A 10,581-nucleotide genomic window follows, 5' to 3' on the forward strand; every position below is an offset into this window, starting at 1 on the left:
TTAGAAATACAATAGTTCCTCAAGAACACGCAATAAGTCCATGCAACATCACATTTTTAAAATTTTACAATAGGCTTGAGAATTAGTAGCAAATAACATGAACTTAGGCGTACCACATTGTTGTCTTTGCCTGAATGCGACATCTATCCAACCTCTTGCGAAATCTGGAAACTCCAAAAACTCAACAAAGTAAAAGGTTTTCATCAGTTTCATATCCAAGCACAAGATCACACACACAACTAGAAAAAAAAGTAGCCATTAATGGGTGTGCATTCCTATATATCAACTAAAATTAGTCCATTTTGTGCTTCCTGTTCTAGAAAAGAAAATGTGATCGACGAATTAATAAAAATTACAAAAAGTATGAATTCCCTTCAACCAAGAATTTGAACCAACAAAAGAGCTTCAAAAAACAAAATAATTCAAAAGTAAAATTCTCTCATATACAGAATTACCAATGCCTGTAAACCATAAAAAATCTCTTTAAAACTAGGTATATATCTAGAATTAACCTGCGAACAACAAAATTTTTTAGATCAAACTAGAATTAACCCTTGAACAATAAAAAAAAACAAAAAGAAAAAACCCTAAACCCATAAAAATCCTTTCTTTTTTTGCATCAATCAAATTTCTCAAAAGCATTGAACAACAAAACTTTTTAGATCAAACTAGAATTAACCCATGAAGAACAAAAAAATTTAAAAAAAAAAAAAAACTAAACCCATAAAAATCCTTCTTGTTTTTTTATGCATAAATCAAATATTTCAAAAGCAGCTTCATTCAATTAATCCAACATCACAACTGGGCAGAGATAGAAACACCAAAAATCATGAGAAAAAAAATGTAAAATTGAGCATACCTTTGACACAACGTTGCAAAAAATATGTTTCTCCGAAAAACTGAAACGCCATTCATGTCTTCGTATATATACACAAACAAACAAACTGAGATTATCACAATCTGTATTTATTGTGAAGAAAGAAAATAGATTTTCTCAAGGGCTTTAAGCTAGAAGACAAAAGATGGGTTTTGCTTGAAGTTTTAACGACGAAATTTTAAATACCTCTACGACGACGTTCCATATTTAATTATTTGTTTATTTTTGTTAACTAGTACTCCAATTTTTCAATAATAGATATTCCCTCCTCTTTTTTTTCTAATTGATTTTTCTAAAGTATTTATTCTACTCTTACATCATCAATTTTTGCCTTTGTATGTTACTTCTTTAAAATTATCATATTTTCATTTTATAATTTATAACTTATGCAGCAAATTTCCTATGAAAAATATTATTTTCATGAAAAGAAATAGTGAAAAATGTTAACGGAGTACATAAGGCAATAGTGTTCTATAATGAAATAAATAAATAGAATTAGAAATATTTTTATTAAATGATGAAAATTATATGTAAAAATTTAACAGGGGGAAAGGACAAATATACCCCCAACTATGACAAATGATACCCCATGTGTTTCTTTTTATGTCACCTTTTTGGATTGCACTTGCATTAAGAAATTAAGTAATTTTACCCTTCTGCCCTTACTTAATGTTTTCATAAGTCAACTTTTCAATAAATAATGAATATGCCAGATTTCAAAAATTAAAATGCATTTGGATGACTATTTATAATTTTGAGTTTATTTTTGGAGCCAAATTTTTTCACCAATTGATCCAAAAATTTAAAAAAATTAAAATTTTTCCACCTCAATTTTCCTATATATTTTTTTGTAATTAATAAAATTAAAATGCGTTTGGATGGCTATTTGAAAAAATTAAGCTTCAACTTTCAAGATTATTTTTGAATTTTTCTTCATATTTTATTTTTAATTTGTTTGTTGAGAATTCTTTTTCAAAATCAGATTTTATAGAATAGTGAATGGAGAGAGTAGTTAATCAAGTACTCCAATGAATATTAATTAGGAAAACTTACATAAATATACTATGTTAAGAAAATATTTATCAGTTATAGCAATATCATTTTTTTTCACTTGATCACTTTTAATACATTTATAATACAATTTTAATACATATTATAGGGAACAATTTATAAAACACATATAATACATGTTTTATTAATAGATAATACATTTATCGCAGATTTTAATACACTTATAATACAATGTGTCAATTTCTTACCAAACAAGCATAATATATTTTTAAACAGTTATAATACATATATATTGCAAACATAATTCACTTATAATACATATTATTTACCATATATTTTATTATTCCCTACCATTTCAAAATATTACGAAAATCCTTCTTTTTCCTCCAAAACCCCACTCTTCCGGATACATAGCTTCTCAACTCACAAACATCATTTCTCTCTTCCTATTTTCAACTCCTTCAATTTTTTCCTATATTCACTCCCTTAATCTCAACCGTTATTTCCTTCATTACAATTTTGAATTTCATCTTCAAAGTCTTGATACATATAGATGATGCTCCTTATTTTAGTATTGAAATTATCCAATTAATCTCACCTAATATGGATCATATTTATGAATATTACGATGATGATTGGGCTGAAACAGATCCAAACAGTTCCATGATCCATTATCAATGACGAATCATAATGTTGAGAAGTCGAAGAAGGATGTACTTCGTCGTCTAAATTGACTGTTACCCCCCCCCCCCTCTCAAAAAAAGGGTAGAAAAGTTGGATCTATAATATCTCGTCTTACGGTACATTTTTTTCCAATTTTTTGTTGTTCATTTTTTTCTGATACAAAAAAAGGGGGAAAAGTAGAACATGTTGATAAATACCATTCTCTACCCAAGGTTCATATTTCTAATGTATGTAGTTGACTTTGATTCATAAATTTATGTATAATGCCTTCGTTTCAACTTTATGATACATTACAATTTCATCATGTACAATGTACCGTGTTCAAATATTAGTTTTGATACATAAACCTAATTTATTAAAACACAAATTAGTATATATCATGTTCATAATTATGTATTTGATACATAACTATTACAATTTTGTTATCATTTACTACCAGATACATACACCCATACTTATTCTACTAGAAGGCTATGTATCTATAGACATTATCAAATATTATTGTTGATATATAAACACTAATGTTTTATAACAATACCAGTTTGTATCATTATCATAATTATGTATATGACACATAACTTTGTTATGTATATTACATTGTTATGTATCATATGTTGTTATATGCAACACTGTTTTATAACTAAATCAGCGTATATCATATTTATAATTTTTTTTGTCTATGATACTTAAATTTGTCGAATTGACTATGTATTAGATGTTGTTATGTATCTGCAGTCCTCGAGTAACATTTTAAAACATAGTTACACCAATTGTTTAACACATGTATATCAAATTCAACAAATTTCAGACTTTATTGTATGTATCAGATACATATCAACTAACCACAGTGTTATGTAGCAATCACAAAAAAAAAATGCTATTGAGAACAATTACATGTATATTATATCTCTTATAAACTACAACATTTTTTCAATTAGAATAAGATACATAAATAATAATGTATAATGCATAATTTTATGGTCATGATACATAAATAGTAATGTATAGTCAATGACGGTGGAGGAGGAAAACGCCATAGAGGCGACGATAACGATGAGAAGGGAGAGGCAGAGAGCCCTCAGAGAAGCTCAAGAACTTCTTCAAACCCCTGATGATGATAGTCATAAGGCTAATAACGAAGATATTTAAGATGTATCTTCTCAAAGTTTTTGATAATTTTGAATCAAAATTGAAATGATTTTCGATAAATCTGGAAAAGAATGATGAACTAGGAGAAGAATTTTGAATGTCAAAATTTTCGTCAATTTTGAATCAAAATCAAAAAGATCTTCGATGAACTAAGAGATTCACAAAAGAAATTATTTGTCCAACAACTATTCCATCACTTTTTGTATTGTTTATAACACACTCGCTTTCCAGACTCCTGAACATCTCAACAAAATAGAGATATTCATCATGTATCAACTGCTGTTTTTGACTTTTTTTTAATTTGTTACGATCTGGGAGAGATTTGAGAGAACAAAATTTTATATTTTTTGAAGTTATAACGATTTGGTTGTCACACCCCGAGACTACATCGTGGACGTGGATGGCACTTGAAGACCACTGCTGGCCCCCAAGCGAACACTTGGCCTGGCTTTCTCAACTCAGCAAAAAACTCAATGAAATGCAAGGTTTTAAAACAACTTGACTGAAATAAAATCTGGCCAAAAGGCAACTCGAGTCTCAAAATAGAATATTTACATATATACATAGATGAGAGACTCCAAACTAACTGACTAACTGTGTATGAAACCTCTATAATACTGAGATGGATGTTGGGACAGAGCCCGCAACATCCTAATAAAACAAAACTAAGAGAACAACATAATCGAGTCCTCCATAACATAAAGAGGCTCACCACTGACTCGGAAGTACTCAACTGGATCAACGGCGAACCGGCTGCTGGCCCTGGGTACCTGTGTCTGCATCATAATAAGATGCAGGCCAACTGGCATCAGTACATTCAATGTATGAGTATGCGAGTTGGAAAGCTAAACCACAACTTAAGCTTGGAAGGAGTACAAAGGAACTCTTACCTTGGCTCTATTCAACTCATGAATAACTGAACTCAATATATAAAGCAATAAGACACATGCAATATATAAAGCTTGTAAAATAGTGTAAACAACTTAGCTTGTTAAAGATTAAACAATAACAGCTCGACTTTACTTATATAAAAGTAATATAACTTTAGTGGGAGATTCTTTAACCGACAATCACCACTTTGAGCCCTAGTGGTGATACAACGTTTTACCTCAAGTTACCCAAGGACCATCTTATACCTTGCCGTGATATAGGAAGCTAACTTTACTAAGTGGATCCACTAGCTTAATCTTACGGATTCATCTAAAAAGTATGACCCGTTAACTCCCATGTTGGCGCATGGTTCTTATGGAGAGTTGAGTTAATATGAACTCGTGTCCCCAATTCGGTGCTCAAGACTACTCCCAAAAATACTTAGCTCATAAGTGTTTTAAACACATCTTTCTTTATTTGAGATAATTACACAAAACTTTGCCCGAAGGCTCACTTGGAAACAATGTTCCTTTTTCTTGAAAACTAGACCAAACGTTCTTTTGGAATCATAGTTCCTTTCTTACTCAAATGTAAAAACATTTGGAAACTTCTTTGGGAATACATAGTTCCCTAATAACTTTTGAGAAATGAACTCAACTTTAAACTCTTGACTTAACTTGAAACTTGACTTAGCTTGAAACTTGACTTAACTTGAAACTTGAGCCTTAAAATGAAGTTAAAACATTCAGCAAAGACTCTTGGAAAGCTTTAAAGACTTGTTTTGACTCCCTTCTTTAACTTCTAACTCAACTCTTAACTTCACTTGACTTGGAAACTAACTCTCCTTGAACTGGAATCATGAATTCAAGGTGTTAGATCACGTGTTATGGATGAGTTCTTAACGTTTAAACGTACTTTGGAGTGTTGGAAACAACAAGGGAACCTAGGTACAACACCTAGGAACATGTTTGAGAAAGTGGGGAAAGAATGGGAAAACTTGGCGCTCTGAGAGGCGCGGAGCGCCTAACCAAAAAACTTCAGAGGAGGCCTGCTGGCGCTCTGATGGGCAAGCCGCCCCAAGGGGGAAAGTTCAGAGCTCCTCTTGGGGCGCGCTGACAGGCGCGATGCCCCACCCTTTTTTCCCCGAAAACTGACTTTTGTCCTTAGTTTTCTCCAACTCTAAACCTTCTACATATCAAAGTTTCCAACCCCAAACACTTAAGATCATAAACTTCTCAACATGCAATAGATTCAACTCACAAACACCAATTGAAACATACACCAAACCAACAAGAACTTCAACACAACACAACTACAACTTCAACAATTATAACCAACAACTTCAACAAACATATTCAATCTTTTCTCGAAATTAAACGAGCTTGGCGTGTGGGAGAAAGAACCAACCCAACACTATGAACTCACATACCTTATTAGGGATCACCCCCGAAGAAAAACCACCACGATCTTTACGAAGTTTGCTTCTTCTTCTCCTTTCTCTCCTTTTCTCTCAAGAACCCTAACTCTTACTCTTTTTAGAAAAGGAAAAACTGATCAAAAATCAGTCTTACACCTTAATATATATCCAAAAACAAGGCTAGGGAAAAGACCAAAATACCCTTACAATTTCCGGACAAATTCATGCCAACTGTCCAACTNCTCTCAAGAACCCTAACTCTTACTCTTTTTAGAAAAGGAAAAACTGATCAAAAATCAGTCTTACACCTTAATATATATCCAAAAACAAGGCTATGGAAAAGACCAAAATACCCTTACAATTTCCGGACAAATTCATGCCAACTGCCCAACTTTCAAAGGGCATAACTCGCTCATACGAACTCAGAAACGAGCAAACTCGATGGTGTTGGAAAGAACAATCCACGAACTTTGCAACCATAACTGGATCCACACCTAGATCATCCTGAGCTAGGAGTTATAATGGTTCAAGGTTGGCCAAAAATTCATTATTTTCCATAGCCAAATTTTCCAGACTTTTAATTCTTTCCAAAAAGACTATTTCCAAATTTTTAAGCTTCTTCCTAGTCCCCAACTTGCAAGATGTCACAATATCTCCCCCTTGGGAACATTCATCCTCGAATGAGGTTACTCTTACTAGGCTAAGGGTGTAACGTCAAACTCAAACACCCAACAAGCAATCATGCAAAAATAACAGTGACATGCTCACTATAATTTAAAGAGCACTATGAAGGAAATTAGTACCTTGGTCTGCATTTCCTCCGGATTCAAAGAGATATGGGTATCTCTTCTTCATGTCCTCTTCGGCTTCCCAAGTGGATTCCTCAAAAAATTGGTTCCTCCAAAGGACCTTAACTGAGGCAACATCTTTCGTTCTCAACTTACGAACTTGACGATCTAGAATCTGAACTGGAATCTCCTCATAAGATAAGCTATCCTTGATCCTAACACTTTCAGTCGGTAGGATCAATGAAGGATCACTTATGCAATTCTTCAACATGGAGATATGAAATACCGGATGAACCGCTGCTAGTTCCTGCGGCAACTCCAACTCATATGCAACATTGCCAATTCTCTTGGCTATGCGGTAAGGTCCAATATACCGGGGACTAAGTTTCCCCTTCTTACCAAACCCCAAAACCCCATTTATGGGTGAAACTTTCAAATATACCCAATCATCTATTTCAAACTCTAACGCCCTTCTCCTAACATCAGTGTAGGATTTCTGGCGACTCTGTGTCGTTGTTAATCTCTCTCGAATCACTTTCACCTTCTCCATAGCTTGGTGAACTAAATCTGGTCCTATCAACCCTGCTTCACCAACTTCAAACCATCCAATAGGAGATCTACATAGTCTCCCATAAATAGCTTCGTATGGAGCCATTTGGATGCTGAAGTGATAACTATTGTTGTAGGCAAACTCAATGAGAGGTAGGTGATCATCCCAATTACCTTTGAAATTGATCACACAAGCCCTTAACATATCTTCTAAAGTATGAATAGTACCCTCTGCTTGCCCATCAGTCTGAGGATGAAAGGCAGTACTCAAGTTCACCCTGGAACCCAAGCCTTTCTGAAAAGATTTCCAAAACTGTGCAGTGAATTGTCCACCTCTATTTGAAATAATGGAGATTGGGACTCCATGAAGTCTCACCACCTCTTGAATATACAACTTGGCATAGTCTTCTGCTGAATTGGTAGTCTTTACCGGTAGAAAATGGGTTGATTTTGTCATTTTGTCGACAATCACCCAAATAGAATCATGTTGCCTGCGAGACCTTGGCAACCCTGTGATGAAATCCATATTGATCATCTTCCACTTCCATTCTGGAAGTTCTATCCTCTGAGGTAAACCAACGGGCCTTTGGTGTTCCACTTTCACTTGTTGGCAATTTGGACATTTAGCAACAAACTCTGCAATGTCCTTCTTCATGCCATCCCACCAATAAACTGCTCTCAAGTCACGATACATCTTCATGGAACCTGGATGAATGGAATATCTAGAGCTGTGAGCTTCATCCATCACCCTCTCTTGGAGTTTATCTATCATACGTACACACAATCTACCTTGAAATCTCAAAGCACCATCTCCCCCTTGTTCAAAAGCTAATACTCTTTACTTTTGAACATTTGCCTTCAACTCAAGCAAAATGGGATCTTGGTCTTGTTTCTCTTTCACTTCTGACACTAGTGATGACTCGGCCTTGCTCATCACTTCTATTCCCCCTTCAGCTGAGTCTATAAGGCTAACTCCCAGGCGTGGCAATTTGTGCACATCTTTTGCTAACTCTCTCTTCTCTTCTTTAATATGGGCGGTGCTACCCATAGACAACATGCTTAAAGAATCAGCAACAACATTAGCCTTACCTGGGTGATAAAGAATACTCAGGTCATAGTCCTTAAGTAATTCTAACCACTTCCTCTGTTTGAGATTAATATCTTTCTGAGTAAGCACATATTTAAGGCTCTTATGATCAGTGAATATGTCAACATGCACACCATACAAGTAATGACACCATATCTTCAAAGCGAACACTATAACAGCTCACTCTAAGTCATGGGTTGGGTAGTTCTTCTCATGAACATTCAACTGTCTGGAGGCATACGCTATAACTTTGTCATTCTGCATCAAGACACAACCCAAACCAACTCTAGATGCATCACAATACACCACAAAACCTTGAGTACCTTCTGGTAACGTCAAAACTGGAGCTGTAATCAACCTCTTTTTCAATTCCGAAAAGCTTTTCTCACAAGCTTCAGACCATTGAAACTTCACTGTCTTTTGTGTCAACTTTGTCAAAGGAGATGCAATAGATGAGAACCCCTCAACAAACCTTCTATAATAGCCAGCTAATCCCAAGAAACTCCTAATTTCTGTTGGAGATATGGGTCTAGGCCAATTCTGCACTGCCTCAATTTTCCGAATATCAACTTTAATACCATCACCAGACACAATGTGGCCTAGGAACGCCACAGACTTAAGCCAAAACTCACATTTAGAGAACTTGGCATACAACTCCTTATCTTTCAAAGTCTGAAGGACTAGTCTGAGATGACTAGCATGATTTTCTTCATTTCTTGAATAGATTAGCATGTCATCAATGAAAACGATAACAAACACATATAATTAAGGTTTAAAGACTCTATTCATAAGGTCCATGAAAGTTGTTGGTGCATTGGTCAAACCAAAGGACATGACCAAAAACTCAAAATGACCATATCTGGTTCTGAATGTTGTCTTTGGAATATCGCATTCCCTTACTCTTAAGTGGTGATAGCCTGACCTGAAGTCAATCTTCAAAAAATAAGTGGCACCCTGTAGCTGATCGAAAAGATCATCAATCCTCGGAAGAAGGTACTTATTCTTGATGGTAACCCTATTCAACTGGCGGTAATCTATACACATCCTAAGGGAATCATCTTTCTTTCTCACAAACAAGACCGGAGCACCCCAAGGTGAGACACTCAGTCGAATGAAACCCTTTTCTAGGAGATCTTTTAACTGCTCCTTCAACTTTTTCAATTCTGTTGGCGCCATTCTATATGGCGGAATAGAGATAAGATGAGTATCTGGAATGAGATCTATGCCGAACTCTACTCTCTCTCAGGAGGAATTCTGGGTAGATCATCAGGAAACACTTCTGGAAACTCTCCTACTATAGGAACTGACTGCAAATGAGGTATCTCAATACTAGAGTCAATAACTCGGACTAAGTGATAGATACAACCCTTNNCAGGAGGAATTCTGGGTAGATCATCAGGAAACACTTCTGGAAACTCTCCTACTATAGGAACTGACTGCAAATGAGGTATCTCAATACTAGAGTCAATAACTCGGACTAAGTGATAGATACAACCCTTTGAGACTAACTTTCTCGCCTAAAGGTACGAAATAAAACGACCCTTAGGCACTGCTGAACTGCTACTCCATTCTATGACTGGCTCATTCGGAAACTGAAACTTGACTGCTCGAGTTCTACAATCTATCGATGCTTAACAAGTATGAAGCCAATCCATACCTAGAATGACATGAAATCTACCATGTCTAACTCAACCAAATCAGCCATGGTGCTCTTCTGATTGATGGAAACAGGACAATCACGATAAACTCTTTATGCTAGAATAGACTCCCCAACAAGTGTAGAAACACAAAAGGGTTCACAAAGTCTTTCAGGAAGAACATCAAACTTATTTGCAACATAAGGAGTTACGAAAGATAAAATTGCTCCTGGGTCTAGCAAATCATATACATCAAAAGCAAAGACTTTGATCATACCAGTGACAACATTCGGAGAGCTCTTTTGCTCGTGGAGACTAGTGATTGCATAGAGGCTATTTGCTCCTCCACCGGTAATAGAAGTAGCTCTTCTAGGTGTCGTCTTGTCTAGTGGGACAACTGAAGAGGATTGGGCCCTACTGCCCAGATTTCCACTAACTTTCTTGTTCTTTGGGCACTCCTTCATGAAGTGACCCTCTTGTCCATACTTAAAGCAACTGGATGCACTCTAGCA

The 10,581-nt window shown here is 35.3% G+C and overlaps 1 pseudogene; it reads right to left on the bottom strand.

The window, feature by feature from the left end:
• The window catches only part of LOC125877622 (histone-lysine N-methyltransferase ASHH1-like), a 29,141-nt pseudogene extending 18,608 nt beyond the window's left edge, over positions 1 to 10,533 (bottom strand).
• Between the last annotated feature and the right edge of the window lie 48 nt (positions 10,534 to 10,581).

This window comes from Solanum stenotomum, chromosome 9, assembly GCF_019186545.1.
Source record: "Solanum stenotomum isolate F172 chromosome 9, ASM1918654v1, whole genome shotgun sequence".
In the NCBI taxonomy this organism is placed as follows: Eukaryota; Viridiplantae; Streptophyta; class Magnoliopsida; order Solanales; family Solanaceae; genus Solanum; species Solanum stenotomum.